This window comes from Acinonyx jubatus, chromosome B4, assembly GCF_027475565.1.
Source record: "Acinonyx jubatus isolate Ajub_Pintada_27869175 chromosome B4, VMU_Ajub_asm_v1.0, whole genome shotgun sequence".
In the NCBI taxonomy this organism is placed as follows: domain Eukaryota; kingdom Metazoa; phylum Chordata; class Mammalia; order Carnivora; family Felidae; genus Acinonyx; species Acinonyx jubatus.
In genome coordinates, this window is record NC_069387.1 from 41,970,746 (window position 1) to 41,993,808 (window position 23,063).

Consider the following 23,063-nt stretch of genomic DNA (forward strand, 5'->3'; position numbering starts at 1 on the left):
TTCTCTTTACGTTCTTTCACTCTGGCTAATAAACCCATTCTATAAGTAACTGTTTCTTGCCTACATACGTACAGACATATGGGTGTATGTATTTACTTACTTCTTATTCAACTAATAATGCATGAGTGCCTATCATGTGCTAGAGAGAAAAGAAATAATTAAACATCATCTTAATTTTGAGGAGGTAATAGTTTAGTAGAGTAGATCAAAACAGACCAAAAAAAAGAAAAGAAAAAAGAAAAAGAAAAAGAATGTCCTGGGATGAGTATTGAAAAGAAAAATAAATCCCAAAACGATGTATGTACTGACTGCTAAGGGGGCCCAAACAAGAGAAGGTGTGGTTGGGGAGGGGAATCCGCAAAGCCTTCTTGGAGGATTTTCTGTTGAACCGAGATGGAAAATTGTTGAGAGAATAGGGGAGGGAATTCTAGAAAATGAACACTTTTGGCAAAGAATCATTATTATTTTAGAAAAATAATGGATGATTAGGAAGAATTATTATTATTATTTTAGAGAAAATAATGGGTCATTGGAAAATAGGGACAAGAGACCTAACAGGTAATGAAGTGACCACAAGTAGTAAAAAAAAATTTTTTTAATATATTTATTTATTTTGGGGAGAATGCAAGCAGGGGAGGGGCAGAGAGAGGGGGACCGAGGATCTTCGTGCTGACAGGCTGACAGAAATGAGCCCGGTGGGGGCTCAAACTCATGCGCTGAGAGATCATGACCTGAGCCGAAATGGGACTCCTAACTGACTGAGCCACCCAGCCGCCCCAAGAAACTGTAAGTTTTGACTTAAATCTTTCTTTAGTTTATGCTCTGTTGGTGTTCTACCTAATGGCCTGATGGTTCTCTCTCTGTCTCCTTTCTGATTCTTCTCATCTCCTTTCATCTAAAGGTTAGAGGGTACCAAAGCTTAGTTCTCAAACCTCTTTTCTATCTTGACTCACTATAGTGGTCATATTATCCTGTCTTATTACTTTCAATACCATCTATATGCCTCTGACCTTCAAATGTACCTCTTTATCCTAGACCTAGTCCCCAAACTCAATCTCATCTATTCAACTGCCTACCTAACATCCCCACTGGGGTTTCTATAAGGCGTCACAAAATTAATATTTCAAAAACCAGACTCCCAATATTCCTCTTTAGACAGGCTCCTCCTACGGTCTCCATCTCAGTGTATAACAATTCCATCTTTTCACTTGTTCAGGCCAAAACCTTAAGGCCATCTTTGTTGATGGTGCCTTCAAAATACAGGTAGAACCCAATGCCTTCTTTCTTTTAATTTTTGTGTCTTCCAATGTTTTTCTTCAATGGTTGGAGTATTTTTTTTTTAATGTTTGTTTATTTTTGAGGGACAGAGGGAGAGAGAGAGAGCAGGAGGGCGTGGGGGAGGGGCAGAGAAAGAGGGAGGCAGAGGATCAGACGCAGGCGAAGGGGGGTTCTGTGCTGACAGCAGCGAGCCCCATGTCGGGGCTCAAAGTCACAAACCACAACCATGAGATCGTGACCTAAGCCCGAGTCAGATGCTAAACCAACTGAGCCGCTCAGGCGCCCCTGTGGGAGTGAATTTTGATCATCACATGGGCCAGGGCTTAGAGAGCCAGCAGAGCAGCAAGAAATGGTTATTTATTTTATTTTTATGTATTTGTTATTTTTATTTACTTTATAGCCCATGATGGGGCTTGAACTCACAAACCCTGAGATCGTGACCCGAGTCGGAATCAAGAGTCTGATGCTTAACAGTCTCAGCTACCCAAGGTGCCCCATGGTTATGTTCTTTTAAAGAACATGTATTTATTGGTTATTGCCTGTGTCACAAGAGAGCCAGGGGCTTGAAATTACGTGTGTCCAAGCTGCATTTGACCTTTTCTAAAGTATCTCCCAGGTTACCAGTCTATCCAAACCACCATCTGTCCCTTGGATGATTCCAATAGCTTCCCAACTGGTCTCTATGTTTGCACCCTAGCCTTCCTATTGTCTAGTCTTCAACATATTGTCCAGAATGAATTTTTGTTAAGACAAGTCATATCAAGCTATTCCTTTGCTTAAAATCCCCGTTCGGTGTTATCACATTTACAGTCACAAATTGAAGTCTTGGATTAAGGTGAACCTCTTCTGGCCTTGTAAGACTCTGTCCTGTCACCTTGTGTTCTCCACCCTCCTAGCTGGCCTCCTAACTGATCCTGGAACAAGCCAGGAAATCTCCAGAATCAGGGCTTTTGCTATCATTCTTATCTCTCCCGATCGGTTCTTCCCCTACAAATCTAAGCAGCTTGATCTCTCCACTCCTTTACATCCTTAACATTACCTTCTCAAAAATGTCCCGCACTCCCTATCATTTTCCACTTGGTGTTTCTTTTTTTTTTTCACTATTATTATTTTTTAATGTTTATTTATTTAAAAAAATTTTTTTTAACGTTTATTTATTTTTGAGACAGAGAGAGACAGAGCATGAATGGGGGAGGGTCAGAGAGAGAGGGAGACACAGAATCGGAAGCAGGCTCCAGGCTCTGAGCCATCAGCCCAGAGCCCTACGCGGGGCTCGAACTCACGGACCGCGAGATCGTGACCTGAGCTGAAGTCGGCTGCCCAACCGACTGAGCCACCCAGGCGCCCCTAATGTTTATTTATTTTTGACAGAGAGAGAGAGAGAGAGAGACAGAGATGGAGACAGAGCATGAGTGGGGGAGGGGCAGAGAGAGAAGGAGACACAGAATTCGAAGTAGGCTCCAGGCTCTGAGCTGTTAGCACAGAGCCTGACGCCGGGCTCAAACTCACAGACCTCGGAGATCATGACCTGAGCTGAAGTCAGAGGCTCAACCGCTCAACCGACTGAGCCAACCAGGCGCCCCTCCACTTGCTTTTTCTTCAGACCTCCTGTCACCATCTGACACAATATACATTTGCTCTATCCTCATCTGTCTATATCATCTCTCATCTGTCTATCATCTTCTATTTCCCTACAACTAAAATATAAGCTAAGGGGTACTTGGCTGGCTCAGTCAGAAGAGCGTGTGACTCTTGATCTCAGGGTCATGGGTTCAAGCCCCACGTTGTGTGTAGAGATGAGTAAAATAAAAAAAATAATAAACTTCTAAAACATTGTTAAAATATAACTACGTGATGGGGCCCTTGGCTGGCTGGCTCAGTCGGGAGGAGCATGTGACTCTTGATCTTGGCGTTGTGAGTTTGAGCCCCATGTTGGGTGTAGAGATCACTTGAATATAAATAAAAACTTTTTAAAAAATCTTAAAAATACGGCGCCTGGGTGGCTCAGTCAGCTAAGCGTCTGACTTTGGCTCAGGTCATGATCGCACAGTTTGTGGGTTCGAGCCCCACACCGGGCTCTGTGCGGTCAGCATTGGAGCTGCTTCAGATCCTCTCCTCCTCTCTCTGTCCCCCTCTCTCTCTGCCCCTCCCCTGCTGGTTCTCTCTCTGTCTCAAAATAAATAAACTTTAAAAAAATGTAAAAAACAAAAAGTTTTTTTTTTAATCTTAAAAAATAAAATATAAGCTATGTAAGGGCAGTTATTTGAATTTTTGCCAGTTTTGTTCCGTGTAGTATTCCAGCCCTAGAAGAGTGCGGCTGTCCTCATCAGCATCACTTGTGAGCTTGTTAGGGACACAAATGGGTGGGCTTAGAACTCCAGAATAGGAATCTGTGGTGGAGGGGACTGGGAATCTGTTTAAAAAGTTCTCCAGGTGATCCTTTAGTATGTCATTGTTTTGAGAAGTACTATCTAGAAAAGTACCAGGAAAATAATAGATATTCAGTCATTATTTGTTGATGAAGGAATGGGTTTAAAGGAGACCTAGGGCTTTGTAAGCAAATGGAGGGCAGGAGGCATTTCCTTATATTTAAATATTAAGCTGCATTTCAATTAATAATCTTTAAAAAGCAACAATGCTCTTTGCCTCAAGTCTCCTAAACTGTATTCAGTGAGCCTGAAGCTCTTCTAAAAGAGTCAACCTTGATTTGCAACAAACAATCTGTCTTTCTGGCTCCTCTGGGAGATAGATGACCCTCAATTTACCTGTGTTATCAGGATGAACCACACCACCAAAGCTGCTGGTTTAGACATAGCTAGGAGAGCAAAACCACACTTTTTTCCCCTAAAAGAAACTTACTATGAAAAACTTCACACTTTTTTAAAAAATGTTTTTTATTTATTTTTAAGAGAGAGAGAGAGAGCAGGGGAGGGGCAGAGAGAGAGGGAGACATAGAATCTGATGCAGGCTCCAGGCTCTGAGCTGTCAGTACAGAGCCCGCTGTGGGGCTGGAACTCACAGACCGCGAAATCATGACCTGAGCCGAAGTCAGACACTTAAGTGACTGAGCCACCCAGGCGCCCCGAAAAACTTCACACTTACATGGTGGATAATATGATAAACCTTGATAATGTATCTGTCATCCACGTCAAGTAATTCATGGCCACTTTATTTCATCCAGTGACTTTACCGTGAGCACAAGTTTCAAAGTTCCGTAAAAATTCACCCAGTAGGGGCACCTAGCTGGCTCAGCCGCTAGAGCACGTGACTCTTGATCTCAGGGTTGTAAGTTTGAGCCCCATGTAGGGTGGAGAGATTACTTAAAAATTAACATCCTTTAAAAAAAAAAAGTTTATTTATTTTTGAGAGAGAGCATGAGCTTGACCAGGGGAGGGGCAGAGAGAACCCCAAGCAGGCTCCACACTGTCAGCACAGAGCGCAATGCAGGATCTCACACACCAAACCGCAGGATCAAGAACCGGCCCTTCGGGGGGCGCCTGGGTGGAGCAGTCGGTTAAGCGTCCGACTTCAGCCAGGTCACGATCTCGCGGTCCGTGAGTTCGAGCCCCGCGTCAGGCTCTGGGCTGACGGCTCAGAGCCTGGAGCCTGTTTCCGATTCTGTGTCTCCCTCTCTCTCTGCCCCTCCCCCGTTCATGCTCTGTCTCTCTGTCCCCAAAATAAATAAACGTTGAAAAAAAAAAAAAAAAAAAGAATCGGCCCTTCAACCGACATAGGCACGCAGGGCTGCCCCCCACCCCCAATCTTAAAAAAAATTTCACCCTACAAAATAGGTGAGATATCACTGACTCCTTTTTCCACCACCCAAACTTCTATTCAGTCAGTCAATAACTATGTCAGGTCACTTATTCAGGCTGCCATCTTAATGGCCTCACTTGACCCTTGTCCAAGCACCGTCTCTTGCCCCCATCTCCAGTGAACCTTCCACACGCTGAACCAACTCTGTGCCAGGGTGATTTACTTTCCATTCAGCCTTACTGTCCCTCTGCTTTTAAGTGTTGGCTAAGGAAGCACGCAGTCATCACTCTGCCTGCCTTTCAGCCAGTTCCAAGCCTTGGCAAATTGTTCTACCCAAGCAATCCCCTCCACCCTGAATGCTTCCCTCCAGCTCTTTGTTTGGTTCGTGTTTTTAGGGTTTTTTTCTTAAGCTTTTTTTCCCCTGCCTTATCTTTTTTTTTTTTAATTAAAAAAAAGTTTTATTTTTGAGAGAAAGAGAGTGAGCAGGAGAGGGGCAGACACAGAAGCCAAAGCAGGCTCCAGGCTCGGGGCTGTCAGCACAGAGACAGACATGGGGCTCGAACTCATGAACCATGAGATGACGGCCTGAACCAAAGTCAGAGGCTTAACTGACGGAGCCACCCAGGCACCTCTTCCTTGGTTATCTTTTAAGACACAGATTGGGCATCACCTTCCACAGTCGCCTTCTCTGGGTGAATTAGATGTCCCTCTTCTGTACCTCAATCTTCCCACAGCAGTGGTCACTGCATTTTAGTTGTTAGTTTTTATGTTTGGAATAATAATAACTGGAGGGAATAATAACTCCTTAAGGGCCTGGTTTATTTCTAGAACCTAATGCAATGCTACTCCAAGTATAGTCCTTTCTGGCAACATCAGCATCACCTAAGCACTTGTTAGAAGTCAAAATCAGGGGCGCCTGGGTGGCTCAGTAGGTTGAGCGTCCGACTTCGGCTCAGGTCACGATCTCGCGGTCCGTGGGTTCAAGCCCGACTGTGCTGATGGCGCCGAGCCTGGAGCCTCCCTCTCTCTCTGCCCCTCCCCCGTTCATGCTCTGTCTCTCTCGGTCTCAAAAATAAATAAACTTAAAAAAATTAAAAAAAAAAAAAAGAAGAAGTCAAAATCATTGGGGCGCCTGGGTGGCTCAGTGGGTTGAGCGTCCGACTTCGGCTCAGGTCATGATCTCACGGTTCGTGAGTTCAAGCCGCACGTCAGGCTCTGTGCTGACTGCTCAGAGCCTGGAACCTGCTTCGGACTCGGATTCTGTGTCTCCCTCTCCCTCTGCCCCTCCCCCGCTCATGCTCTGTCTCTCCCTCTGTCAAAAATAAATAAACATTAAAAAAGAATTAAAAGAAAAAGTCAAAATCATGGGCTCGGTGTTATCCCAGACCTACTGAGTCAGCATCTCGGGGAGTGGGACCCAAGAATCTGGCTTTTATTTTATTTTTAGTGTGTGTTTATTTTGAGAGAGTGTGTGTGCACACTAGTCGGAGGAGGGACAGAAAGAGAGAGAGAGAGAGAGAGAGAGAGAGAGAGAGAGAATCCCAAGCAGGCTCTGGGCGCTGTCGGCACTGAGCCGGACATGGGCTCCATCTCACGGAACTGTGGGGTCAAGACTTGAGCCCAAATCAAGAGTCAGATGCTTAACTTACTGAGCCACCCAGGTCCCCCAAGAATCTGTTTTTCAGGAATCTGTAGTTCTTGTGCATCCAGTAGTTTGAGAACCAGTGCTCTAGAATACAGTGCGTAGCAGTAGGAAAAAAATCTCAATACATATGGTTTTAAATCTTTTTTTTTAATGTTTAGTTTTGAGAGAGAGAAAGAGAGAGGGAGAGAAAGCTGGGGAGGGACCGAGAAAGAGGGGGACAGATCTGACGCCGGGTCTACTTCACAGAGGCAAGCCCAACGCCGGGCAATGCAGGGCTCGACCTCACGAACTGAGATCATGACCTGAGTCGAAGTCGGAGGCTCAGCCAACTGAGCCACCCAGGATCCCTTCAATACATCTGTATTGAATTAATGAATCAGCTCATGTGGTTAAAACACTGATATTCAGAAAACTGGAGAATTACAAGAACTCTCAAAAAAAAAAAAAAAAAATCCCCCCCCCCCCAACCCAACCATCTTCTTCCCTGTGGCTCTGTTTTGCATTTGTCAGAGTTTACTCTAACTAAAGGCTTTTAATATTTAAGAACTGAATTCCTAGGTGTAGCGAATTCTAAGGTGTCCCTGTGGAGCCCTCTCAAGGGTAAACTGAATTGGCAAAGAGCCTTGACCCTGAGCCACACTACGGATATCGAGGCTACTCCCTGTTTCCCACCCTACCCTCAGGGGATCTTGACTCAATGTAAAAAGGGAATCCTTTCTCGTCCCTAGCGGGGCTAGCCCCCAGGGAGAGGAGACATACCTAAGGATGTCCAGCAAAAATTTTCCAAGTATAAAATTGCTCTGGAACAAGCCCGGAAGAGAAGTGGGCTTCTGGATTTCTCAGTAGGTGTGAGAGAATGAGGAAGAAGAAGAACTTGGAAAAAGTAGGTGGTGGGAGGGGCTGGGGGGAGAATAAAGGGAAAAATCTAACACCTTACTAGTTGCTCCAATTTGCTGGTAGTGGGATTAGATAAAGCTGTTGACTCTCAAAATACCACATCTAAATATTTTACATAGAATATCTCTGGATACCAGAGTATTCTAATATTATAAAAGGACTAGAGGAAGAGGTAACGAGAGCATCCTGCCTTCCAGGAGTAAGTTTAATTGTGAAAAACGAGTTCAAGGATAAGGCAACTAGTTTGATGTTGAAAAAGGAATTCAAATTTTAAGGAAGCATTTAAGGAAGCATTTGCTGAATGCACTAGAAAGGGTTAGGGCAAGATGAAACAAAGCTTTTTCTTTTCTTTTTTTTAAATTAATACTGAGAAATTACTTGCATAGAATGAACAAATCGCAAGTTGTACAGCTTGGTGAGTTTTTTTTACTTATGTATGCAGATCAAGTTACAACCACCCAAATGAAGACAGAAGCCTTCTAGCACCCCAGGAGGCCGGCTTGCATTTTTGTTAAAGGCTCAGAATCTCAAAATCCAATGTCTCTCAGACCTTTGTCAACTTCTTTTGTGTTTTAGATATAAGGTAAGACAGCCTGAATTTAAAAAAAAAAATTAAAAATGTTTATTTTTGAGAGAGAGAGCAGGGGAGGGGCAGAGAGAGAGAGGGAGACACAGAATCCTAAGCAAATTCCAGGCTCTGAGCTGTCAGCACAGAGCCCAGAGCCTGAAAACGGGGTCAAACCCACAAACCATGAGAACATGACCTGAGCCTAAGTCGGAGGCTTAACTGACTGAAATTCGGTTCAGGCGCCCCTGAATTTTTTTTCTGAAGTAGGCTCCACACCCAACTCAACTGACTGAGCCAGCCTGGCGCCCCCACCAGCCTGAATTTGAATCCCCATTCTACCCACTAGCTATGTGACAAGGTTCACATTTCTGTGCCTCAGTTTCCTTCCTATGAATTACAAAGAGTGAGATAATACAAACTGATCAGATTTGGACGCGGTATTTTGGAAGTGCTCCGTAAGTGTTAGCTCTTATTATTTTCTCTATGCAAGCTACATTTTAGGGAATCCATGAATTCATTCACCCAACAAATACCTATTAGCATCTCTGAAATGTTAAGTGCTAGGAAAAAGAAATGAGTTAGCGTGCTTCCTGTACCAAAGTACTTTATAGCGTAGTATGGAAAAGAAGCCATGTGAACGAATGCGTGCGTGAAGATATTATAAAACTGGGGTATGAATATGGGGTAGGCAGAAGGAGTACAAAGGAGGGACTTCTGTGTTGGAGGGAAATGAGTTAAGAATGTCATCATACCTGGCGTCAGCTGGCTCAGGGTCGGGCCAAGATGTGGGGGTGTGGAGAGCCTCTGAGGCAAGTCCTGGGCCTTAGCTTCCCACTGCTGACCCTCCAGCCGCCTTTCCTCTGTCCTCACTTCGTGGGGAAACCACTCGTCATGTTTGTCTTGGGCAGTCCCAGCACTGGCAAGGGGACCCAGTGTGCATCGTAGAGAAAATGAGCTACACATACCTGTTTGCAGGAGAACTTCTTCGTGATGAAAGTAAGAGCCCAGATTCACGGGATGGTGGACCCACTGAAAAGTGCATTGAAGATGAAAATACCGTGGGGCACCTGGGTGAAGTCGGTTAAGGTCCGACGTCAGCTCAGGTCATGATCTCGCGGTTTGTGGGTTCATGTTTCTCTTCGGGCTCTGTGCTGATGTCTCAGAGCCTGGAGCCAGCTTCAGATTCTGTGCCTCCCTCTCTGTCTCTCCCCCGCTTGTGCTCTGTCTCTCAAAGGTAAATAAACCTTAAAAAAAAAAAAAAGATGGAAAGATTGTGCCAGTTGAGATAACCATCAGTTTGTCAAAGAAGAAAATGGATCAGACAATGGCTGCCAATGCTCAAAAGAATGGATTCTTGATTGATGGGTTTCCAAGGAATCAAGACAACCTTTAAGGTTGGAATAAGACCATGGATAGGCAGGCAGATGGAACTTTCGTTCTGTCTTTTGACTGTAATAGTGAGATCTGTATTGAACAATGTCTTGAGAGGGGAAAGGGTCGTGGTAGAAGCGATGACAACAAAGAGAGCTTGGGACAGAGAATTCAGACCTATCTTCAGTCAACAAAGCCAATCATTGATACGAAGAGATGGGGAAAGTTGAAAAAAATAGATGCCTCTGGCCTGGATGACTCAGTCGGTTGAGCATCTGACTCTTGATTTTGACTTACGTCATGATTCCTCCATTCATGAGTTCAAGCCCCACGTTGGGGCTCTGCGCTGACAGTGCAAAGCCTGCTTGGGATCCTCCCTCTTACCTCTCTCTCTGTCCCTCCCCCACTCACACGTGCTCTCTGTCTCCCAAGACAAATCAATAAAAATTTAAAAACAACAACAAAAAAAGAAAATAGATGCCCTAAGTCTGTTGATGAAGTTTTCGATGGAGTTGTGAAGATTTTTTTTATAATTTTTTTTCACGTTTATTTTCTAGAGAAAGAGAAAGAGAGAGAGACAGAGCATGAGGGGGGGGGATGGGCAGAGAGAGAGGGAGACACAGAATCTGAAGCAGGCTCCAGGCTCTGAGCTGTCAGCACAGAACCCAATGTGGGCTCAAACCCATGAACCATGAGATCATGACCTGAGCGGAAGTAGATGCTCAACTGACTGAGCCACCCAGGCGCCCCGGAAATTGTGAAGATTTTTGACAAAGAAGGCTGACTCTAAACCTGAAAGCATCCTTGAAATCATGCTTGAATATTGCTTTGATAGCTGCTATTACAACCCCCTTTGAAGGCAGTTTTAATCTTTCATAATTACCTCTTAATGGCTAGAAAGTATGTAGTAAGACAAATTAAATTAAAAAAAAATTTTAAATGTTTGTTTATTTTTGAGAGAGAGACAGAGACAGAGTGCTATCTAGGGAAGGACAGAGACAGGGAGACCCAGAATCCGAAGCAGGCTCCAGGCTCTGAGCTGTCAGCACATGGCCCGATGCAGGGCTCCAACTCAGGAGTCACGAGATCATGACCTGAGCCAAGGTCAGACGCTTAACCAACTGAGCCACCCAACTGCCCCGACCAATTGCATTTTTTATTTTTGATTTTTTTGGTCACAGGAGTAGATCATGAATTCGGGTCTAACTTCATCTTAGCTATGGTACCCACAAAACAAAGAAGGATATCAGCTAATTCTTTGTTTTTCCTCAAAAAAGCATATCCCTTTTATAGTTTGTGCCTTCTCTGAGCAGAATTTTAGTCTGTGTGTATATCCCTTTAGTAATTACAACACGTTAGGATTAAGGATTTTCTACTTCCTTGTTTTCTTGCAGGTTTTAAATTTCCAACATTTTAAGTGAATTTTATGGACCAAAGTCCACAGGAATCTTTGTGTGGTCAGTTCTCGCAAAATGTGTTTGATAAACAAACTCATAAAATGAATTCCTAGAAGTGTTTTAGTGTTTATCAAATAACTGAGCATTTCCTATAGAAAGGTAAGAAACCTTAGGCTTTGTTTTATTGCAATTTACAGAAAGTTGTGTGACAAGGCATCTTTTTTGCTTCCAGGGATCGGGATGGGGTCACTGGGGGTTCGGAGCCTGGCAGAATTATCAGCTTTAGTGTGACATGAATCGGAGGGTTAGGGGCAAGGATCACATCTAATGACATGTGTTCCTGTGCCCTTTTATATATATATTTATATATATATAAAGCGTTATTCATGATTAAACTGATTTTTAACAAAATTCCTAGCAGTGGAACCTTGAAATGCATGTACTAGGCTTATGGTAAAATGATTTGGTTAGTGTTTTGTTATTTTGATTTTTACTTACGCTTATTTTTGAGAGAGAGGGAGACAGAGCATGAGTGGGGGAGGGGCCGAAAGAGAGGAAGACAGAATCAGAAGCTGGCTCCAGGCCCTGAGGGGTCAGCACAGAGCCGGATGGGACTCGAACTCACCAATCATGGGATCACGGGATCGTGACCTGAGCCAAAGTCGGACGCTGAACCGACTGAGCTACCCAGGAGCTCCTGGTTAGTGTTTTAGTAACACTTCATTGGAATTTCTTTTGTTTGTTTGTTTTCTTTTTTTTTTTTTTTTTGCTTTTAAAGTTTATTTATTTATTTCAAAAGAGAGAGAGGGAGGGAGAGCAGAAAGGAAGGAGGGAAAATCCCAAGCAAGCTCCACACCGTCAGCTCAGAGCCTGACGTGGCTTGATCTCAGGAATCTCAGGAACTGTGAGATCATGACCTGAGCTGAAATCTAGAGTCTGAAGCTTAACCTACTGAGCCACCCAAGAGCTCCCCCCCTGCCCCCCCACCCACTTAATATTCATATAAAGGTAAAATAAACATTTCAATAGGAAAGATCTTTGGCAGATCTCACTCCCATTGGAGTACAGCAGGGAGTCCAGGAGACCGTAGGTAGGGTGTGGTGGGGACTCAAATGATGACAGGGACGGAGGTTGTGTACAGACGGAGCCGTGTGGGCTTTCACTCCCTGAGACTGACCTGGCTACCTCCACTGCTGAGTGCCCCGTCTGCTTGTAGCAAAGACCAATACTGCATCCCCAACATGGCGCCATTCCCTGGGGTGGGCGATCAGCCATCTACCTAGCGGCCGGTTGATTACACTGGATGGCTTCCACCTTGGAAGAGGGAACACTTTGTTCTTCTTGAAACGGACGCTTACTCTGTGTATGAATTTGCCTTCCCTGAGTGCAGTGCTTCTGCCCAAACTACCATCTGTGGACCTCCAGAACGCATTATCCACACAGCATTGCTTCTGACTGAGGAGCTCACTTGGTTGCAAAGTGAGCTCCTGTTTATGGAATTTACTGGTCTCGCAATGTTTCCCATCATCCTAAAGGGGCTGGGTTGATAAAATAGTGGAACAGACTTTGGAAGACTCAGTTACAGTGCCAACCAGGTAGTGATACCTTTCGGGGCTGGGGCAGTGTCCTCCATTAGGCTGTGTGTGCTCCAAATCATCCAGCACATGGTGTTGTTTTCTCACAGCCAGAATTTACATGTCCAGGAATCCAAGGCGTAGAAATAGGACTGATATCCCCTACTGCTGTCTCTAGTGACCCACTAGCAAAATTTTTGCTTCTAGTCCCCCTGGAGCTATGCCCTGCTGGTCTAGAGATCATGCCCTACCGTTAAGGTTAATAGAAAATTATAATAACCCAATCTAGGCAGGACACTAGTGGCTTAGACCCCTGAGGAATGAAGGTTTAAGTCACTACCAGGAAAAAAATTACCAGCTGAAGTGCTGGTTGAGGACACAAAGAATACGTTGTAGTCTCTTGATAAGTTTGACGAGTATAATGCAATGTTGTTGTCTATAGTCACTATACTTACATTAGATCTCTATTGCTTATTTACTACTCGTTGGGTTCAAAGGGAATATGGAATGGAAAATGAAAGAAAGTAGATAGAAACGTCACCTGTGACCATGTGATCAATTTCAGAAACAAAGCCTGTGATTGTTGTAAGTGTTTCTTCCCTTTTTTTGTTATTGTATAAATCTACTCCCGGCTCCTATAACAGAATATCACAGACTTGGTGGCTTAAACAACAGAAATTCATTTTCTGGCACTCCTGGAGGCTGGAAGTCCCAGGTTAAGGTGCTTGTGTGGTTGTGAAGGGGAGGAAGACATTATGTTTAGTCCACATTTCATCTGGCTGGACTAAGAATTAAATTTACAAAGGACAGATTAATAGGGGAAACACCCAGAGTTTTATTACGTGCGCATAGAGGCCCAATAATAGCATTGAGACATAAAGAAATAACCAGGCCAGGCAGTTTTCATACTGTTCAGACAGAGACAATCTGTGAGGAATTGAGAGGAGAAAGAAAACTTTGGGAGCATCCATTAAGGAAGACATTCTAAACAGAATTTGGGCTGGGGTATGGGCGCCTGGGGGGCTCAGTTGTTTGAGCTTCGGACTTCAGCTCAGGTCATGATCTCACAGTTCGTGGGTTCGAGCCCCACTCCATGACCTCAAGGAGCCTGCTTTGAATTCTGTGTCCCTCTCTCTGCTCCTCCCCTGCTCTCTCTCTCTCTCAAAAATAAATAAATATGAAAAATAAAGAAATAAAGAAGAATTGGGGCTGGGGTAGTAAATTAGCTCAAAGCAATAAGGCTTGTTTACAGTCTTCTGGGCTCTGAATTTCCTATCTCTAGGGGAGGATGTCTCCTTCCTTCCTGGTACAGGGACGCTATCTTTCACGTGGGAGATTTTTCTGCTTTCAGGAGGACAGAGGAGGATCTGAGTGTCTTTATTGATTAGACTGTCTCTTACAAGTAAATTTTGTTCAAAATAATCAATATGCCAAAGTGGTACATTTTGGGGCAGGCTGCTTTTGGCCCCTGCAGCTGGGCCTGATGAGAACTCTCTTCTCGGATTGCCCGTGGCAGCCTTCCTGGTGAGGCCTCACACAGCCTTCCCTGTGTGTTTGTACTCCTGGTGTTTCTTCCTCTTCTCACAAGGACATCAGTCCTGTTGGATTAAGGCCCTACCCTTATGACCTCATTTAATCTTAATTACTTCCTGAAAAGTCCTTTTCTGCAAATAGAGTCACATTTGGAGTTAGGGCTTCAACATATTAATGTGAAGAAGACATAGTTGAGGGGCGCCCGGGTGGCTCAGTCGGTTGAGCGACCGACTTCGGCTCAGGTCACGATCTCGCGGTCTGTGAGTTCGAGCCCTGCGTCGGGCTCTGTGCTGATGGCTCAGAGCCTGGAACCTGCTTCGGATTCTGTGTCTCCCTCTCTCTGCCCCCCCTCCACTCCTGCTGTCTCTCTCTCTGTCAAAAATAAATAAACATTAGAAGACGTAGTTGAGTCCTTAACAGTTACAAATGTGTGTGTGTGTGTGTGTGTGTAGCAAATATTTTTATTTACTTTGTTCTCTTACCCCCATGACATCTAACACAAGATGTATTCATAGTTAACTTTACATTATAGTATTTAAGTTACAGGATATCAGGGAGAAGAGTGAACATCACCCAAAGGCTTTGCATTATCTTATTGGGAGAGAACATGTTTTTGGTTATACCCTGGATAGTTGTCTTATGTAGGCAGGAGTAAGACTTTGCTCTTTGCCTTAGCTGGAGATTAAATACGGTTTAAAGAGATGTATACGGGTGCTAAGTTGATAAGGATTGTTTCCAGTTTAGGGCTATCGCTCACAATGTTGTATTATTCTTGTATATTTTTCCTGGTGTATGTGAGTATTTCTAAGGACATACACTGAGTAGTGGAATTGCTGATTTAGAGAGTATGGGTATTTTTATTATCTATTTTATTTTTAAATGTTTCCTTATTTTTGAGAGAGAGAGAGCGTTAGAGAGCACCATCAGGGGAAGGGCAGAGACAGAGCGGGGGACAGAGGATCTGAAGCAGGCTCTGTCCAGACAGCACAGAGCCCCTCACGGGGCTTGAACTCATGAACTGTGAGTTCACGACCTGAGGTGAAATCAGATGGTCCACTGACTGAGCCACCCAGGTGCCCCTAAAATTTTAGCTGTTCTTAAGAGTGAATATATAATTATATTTTGTAGTGTTTATAACTGGCATTTCCTGTCGGTGTCAATAAAGCTGGGCATTTGCATTTCTCTTGTGAGATGTCTGCTTAGCTCTTTTGCCCATTTGATTCTTATTGATTTTAGTATTAGTTCCTTATATCTTTTAATGAACAGAAGATCTTAATGCAGTCTAATTTGTCCATCTTTTTCGTAATGCTTTTTATGTCGTTTTTGAGAAATCTTTCTCTGTCCTGAGGTCGTTTTATTTTTCTATATTGCTTTTCTCCCCCCAGTTTTTTTTATTGTGGTAAAATGCACATAACATAAACCTTACCATTTAATGATTTTTCAGCATACAGTTCAGTGGTAATATACTTATAATGTGTAGCCATCGTTCTACTCCATAACTCTTAATTTGTAAAATTGAAACATTATACCTATTAGATAGTAACTCTGCTTCCCTCCCTCTGTCCAACCCCAGGAAACCACCGTTCTTCTTTCTGGCTATGATTTGACTACTCTAAGTATCTCATATAAGTGTACTCATACAATATTTGTCTTTTTGTGATTGATAAGTGTACTCATACAATATTTGTCTTTTTGTGATTGGGTCTTTCTGTCTTCCTTCCGTTCTTCCTTCCTTCTTTCCTTCCTTCCTTCCTTTCTTCCTTTCTTCCTTTCTTCCTTTCCTCTTTCTTTCTTTCTTTCTTTCTTTCTTTCTTTCTTTCTTCTTTTAAGTTTATATATTTATCTTGAGAGAGAAAGGGGAGAGAAGAAGAGAGAGAATGAGCCGGGAAGGGGCAGAGAGAGAGAATGAATAATCCCAAGCAGGCTCTGAGCTGTCAGTGTGGAGCCCATGAACCTTGAGATTGTGACCTGGGCTGAGATCAAGAGTCTGAGGCTTGGGGCGTCTGGGTGGCTCAGTCGGTTAAGCGTCCAACTTCGGCTGAGGTCATGATCTCACGGTTCGTGGGTTTGAGCCCTGCGTCGGGCTCTGGGCTGCCGGCTCAGAGCCTGGAGCAGCCTGCTTCAGATTCTGTGACTCCCTCTCTCTGACCCTCCCCCGTTCATGCTCTGTCTCTCTCTGTCTCAAAAATAAATAAACATTAAAAAGAAATCAAAAAAGAAAAAGAGTCTGAGGCTTAACCTACTGAGCCCCCCAAGGACCCCTTGTCATTAGGTATTCCACTTAATGTCATGTCCTCAGGGTTCATCCATATGTTATAGCATAAGTCAGAATTTCCTTACTTTTTAAGGATGACTGATGTTCCATTGTACGTATATATCACATTTTGCGTATCCATTTGTGTGTCTATGGACATTTGGGTTGGTTGCATGTTTTAGCTCTTTTAAATAATGTTGCTATGACCATGAGTACAAATATCTCTTTGACATCCTGCTTTCAGTTTTTTGGAGTATATGTGCAGAAGTAGAATTGCTAGATCAGATAAGAATTCTATTAAAAAAAATTTTTTTTTAATGATTATGTTTATTTTTTGAGACAGAGACAGAGCATGAGCTGTCAGCGCAGAGCCCGACGCGGGGCTCGAACCCACGAACCGTGAGATCATGACCTTAGCCGAAGTCGGACACTTAATCGACTGAACCACCCAGGCGCCCCAGGAATTCTATTTTTTTTTTTTTAATTTTAATTTTTTTATTAAAAAAAATTTTTTTTAACGTTTTATTTATTTTTGAGACTGAGAGAGACAGAGCATGAACGGGGGAGGGGCAGAGAGAGAGGGAGACACAGAATCGGAAGCAAGCTCCAGGCTCTGAGCCGTCAGCACAGAGCCCGACGCGGGGTTCGAACTCACGGACGGCGAGATCGTGACCTGAGCTGAAGTCGGACGCTTAACCGACGGAGCCACCCAGGCGCCCCAGGAATTCTATTTTTAATATTTCGAGGAGCTGTTGAACTGTTTTCCGTAGAGGCAGTGCCATTTTACATTCCTACCAACAATGCACAAGGGTTCCAATTTCTCTACATGCTTGCCAACGCTTGTTTTTTGTTTTTTGTTTTTGATAGATAGCTATTCTAATAGGTATGAGGTGATATCTCAGTCATTTTGATACATTTCCCTAATGGTTAGTGATATTGAGCATCTTTGCTTATTGGCCATTTGTATATCATTTCTTTGGAGAAATGTCTATTCAAGTCTTTTGCCTCTTTTCTCCCCAGCATCCCCCCCTTACAATCCCATTTTTTAAAATGTTTATTTATTTTTGAGAGAGCGAGAGAGCGAGAGAGAACCAGCATGAGCGGGGGAGGGGCAGAGAGAGAGGGAGACACAGAATCAGAAACAGGCTCCAGAGTCCAAGCTGTCAACACAGAGCCCGACACGGGCCTCGAACCCATGAACTGTGAGGTCATGACCTGAGCCGGAGTTGGACACCTAGCTGTCTGTGCCACCCAGGTGCCCCAACAACCCCATTTTTTTATTTAAATAAATGTTTTCAGTTGAAGTATAAGTGAAACACGGTGTTAATCCTTTGCCGTGTGTGTGTGTGTGTGTGTGTATGAATTTATTTATTTTTTAAATTAATTTTATTATTGTTTAAAATTTATATTCAAGTTAGCATATCAATGATTTCAGGAGTAGATTCCTTGATGCCCCTTACCCATTTAGCCCATCCCCCCTCCCACCACCCCTCCAGTAACCCTCAGTTTGTTCTCCATATTTGAGTCTCTTCTGTTTTGTCCCCCTCCCTGTTTTTATATTATTTTTGTTTCCCTTCCCTTATGTTCATCTGTTTTGTCTCTTCAAGTCCTCATATGAGTGAACTCATAGGATTTTTGTCTTTCTCTAATTTTGCTTAGCATAATACCCTCCAGTTTCATCCACGTAGTTGCAAATGGCAAGATTTCATTCTTTTTGATTGCCAAGTAATACTCCATTGTATATATTTACCACATCTTCTTTATCCATTCATCCTTCAATGGACATTTGGGCTCTTTCCATACTTTGGCTATTGTTGATAGTGCTGCTATAAACATTGGGGTACATGTGTCCCTTCAAAACAGCACCCCTGTATCCCTTGGATAAATGCCTAGTAGTGCAATTGCTGGGTCATAGGGTAGTTCTATTTTTAGTTTTTTAAGGAACGTCCATACTGTTTTCCAGAGGGGCTGCACCAGCTTGCATTCCCATGTCAATTTTTTTTTTTTAAGATTTTATTTTTAAGTAATCCCTACACCTAACAGGGGGCTCCAACTCACGACCCTGAGATCAAGAGTCTCACGCTTTTCTGATTGAGCCACCCAGGCACCCCTACTTTGTCTGTTTTTGAATTGTTCGGATTTTGTTTTTGTTTTTGTTTTTTTGTATTTATTTATTATTTGTGAGAGAGAGAGAGTGTGTGTGTGTGTGTGCGTGTGTGTGCGTGTGTGTGCGTGTGCGTGTGTGTGTGTGCCCTCGTGGGGGAGGGACAGAATGGGGGACAGAGGATCTGAATCAGGCTCTGCACTGACAGCCGCCAGCCAGATGCAGGGCTTAAACTTGAAGTCAAGTGCTCAACCCACCGAGTCACCCACGTGCCCTGAGTTGTTTGTTTTTTTGTTATTGAGTTTTAAGGGTTCCCTGTATATTCTGGATATTAATCCTGTATCATCAGTTGTGATTTACGGATATTTTCTCCCAATCTGTGGGCAGCCTTTCTACTCTGTTCATATTGTCTTCTGGTGCACATACATTTTTTACAATTTTAGAATTTTAAATTAAAGCCCACAATTTATTTAAATTTTATTGTTGTTGTCTGTGACTTGGTGTCATAGCCAAGAAATCATGGCCAATTCCAGTGTCGTGAAACCTTTGCCATATGTTTTCTCCTAGGAGATTATGGTTTTAGGTCTATATATGGTGTTAGGTAAGGATCCAACTTCATTCAACTCTATTGCCTTTGAAAAGTTTTATAGTTGTGCTTTTCCCATTTAGATCTATGAATTACCTGCAATTGATATTTGTGTATGGTGTGAGGTAGAAGTCTAATTTTATTATTTTTCATATGGATGATTAGAGGGAGAGACAAAAGTCCTAGTACCAGCTAATGAGATTAGCTTCCCATTTTTCTTCAGTGCTGCCTTTATTGAGTCTCCGTACATATGTAGTTTACTCACTTTCACTTGTCTACTTGCCTACATGTGGGCAGGGCTATACCATCTTAACAGGTATAACTATAATAAATACTGATATCTAATAGAATAAGTTCACATATTTTATTTGTGTTTTAAACAAGTGTCTAGGCTCATACTATTTTTGGCTCATATTATTGAGTCAAAGTCCATCACATAAATAGGGAGTCAGTCAAATTTTTAAAAACATATTTTAAGAATTTGTTTGGAATCACAGTGAAGGCATAGAAATTTGGAGGATATAGCAGCGCCTGGGTGGCTCAGTGGGTTAAGCATCTGACTCTTGATCTTGGCTCAGGTTATGATCTCGTGGTTCGTGAGTTTGAGCCCCGCATCAGGCTCTGCACTGACAGGGGGGAGACTGCTTGGGATTCTCTCTCTGCCCTGCCCCTGCTCTCACTCTGTCTCTCTCAAAATAAATAAATAAACTTAAAAGAAAATAACTGGAGGATATTTACACATTTAAAATATTGAATTTGTAATACGACAAGGATTTATCTCTCATCTTCTTAAAATTTTTTTTAAAGTATTTATTTATTTATTTATTTATTTATTTATTTTGAGAGAGAGACTCAGACAGCATGAGTAGGGAAGGGGCAGAGAGAGAGGGAGAGAGAGAGAATTCCAAGCAGGCTCCACATTGCCAACACAGAGCCCTATGCAGGGCTCGAACCCACAAAGCCGTGAGATCATGACCCGAGCTGAAACTGAGAGTCGGATTGCTTAACCGACTGAGCCACCCAGGAGCCCTTAAATTTTTTATTTTATTTTATTTTATTTTTTTATTTTTTATTTTTAAAATTTTTAACGTTTTTAATTTATTATTGAGAGAGAGAGAGACAGAGACAGAGACAGAGCATGAGTGGGGGAGGGGCAGAGAAGGGGGAGACAGAATCCAAAGCAAACTCCAGGTTCTGAGCTGTCAGCACAGAGCCCGATGCGGGCTGTGAGATCACAGCCTGTGAGATCATGACCTGAGCTGAAGTTGTACATTAACCAACTGAGCCACCCAGGTGCCCCGCCCTTAAATTTTTTAATTAAAATATAGTTTTCTCTGTAGACACATTATGTAACTTTTGTTACATCTATTACTAGGTCTTTGATACTTTTTGATGCTATTGTACATCACATGCTTTTATTAAATTTTATTTTCTTCTCTTGTAAGTTGAAATATGATAGAATTTGGGGGTACCTGGGTGGCTCAGTTGGTGATGGTCCAACTCTTGATTTTGGCTCAGGTCGTGATCTCATGGTTCATGAGTTCCAGGCCCGCATCGGGCTGTGAGCTGACAGTGTGGAGCCTGCTTCGGATTCTGTCTTTCCCTCTCTCTGCCCTTCCCCCACTTGCATGCATGATCTTCCCCCGCCCCCAAAATAAAATAAAAACCATGATAGATCTAGCAACCTTGCTCATTTTTAAATTCTAATAATTCATCTGTAGATTAAAAATTTTTATGTACCTAATTATCATGCAAGTAATCATATATTTCTTACTTTTTCAAATTCTTATATCTTGTAATTTTGCGTGTAGTCATTCTTCTACTTGCTAGGATTTCCAATACAATATTAAACAGAAGTGGGAATACTGAGCAGCTATGAATTATTCTCAATGTCAAAGCGAAAGCTTTTAGTGTTTTACCATTAAGTATGATATTTGCCATGGCTTTTTAAAAAAAATTTTTTGGGGGATGTTTATTTATTTTTGAGAGAGACAGAGCGTGAGCAGGGGAGGGGCAGAGAGAGAGGGAGACACGGAATCTGAAGCAGGCTCCAGGCTCTGAGCCGTCAGCACAGAGCCCAATGCGGGGCTCAAACTCATGGACTGCGAGATCATGACCTGACCTGTAGTTGGCTTAACCAACTGGGCCACCCAGGTGCCCCTGATATTTGCCGTGGCTTCAACGCACACTTTGATTAAGAAGCATGCCTGTTTGCAGCAGAACACCTTGTCCCCAGCCAACTCTGTCTAGAAATTACAGTGCAAGTAGGTAGGCCTCATAAAATATGTAAATCCTCCAGATGCCCCCACCCCTATTCTTGGGGTGGCCCTGTGGCCTGTAGACAGAGAGGCCGGGAGGGGAAGAATTCCTGCCCTGCGTTTGTTTACAGAGGGATCTAGTGGGGCAATCTGCCCTTGGGGACTGAAGTTGCTATTCAGCCCAACAGCGACACCATCTGGATAGAACAGGAATGAACTGAAGCGTCCAATGAGTTGAACTTGGAACAGTTGGGCTGATGATCACTCAAAACCCCTGGCCGTTAACGCTTTGTGCTGACAGTTGGACTGTTCTAAAGGGATTTACCCTATGGCTTGGACAATGAGAAGCCGAGAGGTGGATATTCAGGAATAAGCCCTTGTAAAGTCAGAATATATGGATAGAGAAGCACCCGGCTGATTCAGCTGGTGGAGCACGAGACTCTTAACCTTGGGGTTGTGAGTTGGAGCCCCACGTTGGATGTAGAGATTACTTAAAAAAAAAATTTTTTTTTTAATGAAAAAAAAGTACGTGTGGGGGTTCCTGGGGGGCCCAGTTGCTTGAGCATCCAACTTCAGCTCAGGTCATGATCTCGCGGTTGGTGAGATCGAGCCCCGCATTGGGCTCTGGGCTGACAGTTTGGGGCCTAGAGCCTGCTTCGGATTCTGTGTCTCCCTCTTTCTCTGCCCCTCCCCCACTTGCACTGTCTCTCTCTGTCTCTCTCTGTCTCTCTTTCTCCCTCTCTCAAAAATAAACATTAAAAAAAATAGTAAGTGGAAAGACATTTGGGTTCCCCTACAAGAGCCTGAAGCAGTCTTCACTGTCTTCCCAGCTGTAAGGGACTGACAATCAGGAAGCTCATGTCCTAGCTCTGGTCTAAGCCCCAGGAACTGACCCTTCAGTAGATACGAAATTGGGTGCAGAGAAAGAGTGGGTACTGCAGTGCTGGAGTAGGATGGCACGGAGCCAGAGATGCTGGATTGCTCTGGAACTACAGTGATTTGGTTAATCCAGTAACAGCATGCTCTGTGTATTCCAAACAACGCCCAAGGCAATTGCCAAAGGAGTTTGGGTCCACCTACCACGGTTCCCAACCAGTGAGTGAGTGGCGAGTAGATTATATTGGCCACCTCCTTCCGAATGAGGGCTCTAAATATGCCTTTGTGTGGACATGGCAGCTGGTTGAACCCAAGCTTTTCCCTGTCCCTGTGCAAACCAGGGTGCCACCATGAGGAAATTAGAGAAGCTGAGTACCCAGTACTCCCACTGAATCGACAGTGTTTGGGAGGTGGCATTTCAAAGGTCGTGGTATCCAAGACTGGGTAAAAGAACGTGGCATTGAATGGAGGTTTCATCTCCCCTATAATCTGCAAACAGCAGGACTGGTAGAGAGGAAAAATGGAATATTAAAGCAGCAGATGAAATTATTGACAAGTAAAACCACTTTGGCTGGGTGAACGAAGGTACTGCCCCGGGCTCTAATACTTTTGAATGATCAACCAGTAGGGACTATTGTTCCATATGCCAGACTGGGGACGCCTGCTGAGACACTCAGTGTTGTAAATGTATAAAAATCATGGGAGGGGCGCTGGATGACTCAGCCGTTTAAGCATCTGACTCTTGATTTCGGCTCAGGTCACGATCTCCTGGTTTGTGGGATCGAGCCCCGTGTCGGGCTCTGCAATGACAGCGCAGGGTCTGCTTGGGATTCTGTCTCTCCCTCTCTCTTGCACCCTCCCCCACCCCCTGCAACTTGCACTCTCTGGCTCTCTCAAAATAAATAAACTTAAAATTGTGGAAAACAGCCATGACCCCAGTTCTTACTCTGGATCAGTACACTATGT

The 23,063-nt window shown here is 43.5% G+C and overlaps 1 pseudogene; it reads left to right on the forward strand.

The window, feature by feature from the left end:
• The first annotated feature begins 295 nt into the window (after positions 1-295).
• On the forward strand, positions 296-22,489 carry LOC113603551 (UMP-CMP kinase-like; annotated as a pseudogene).
• Positions 22,490-23,063: the final 574 nt, after the last annotated feature.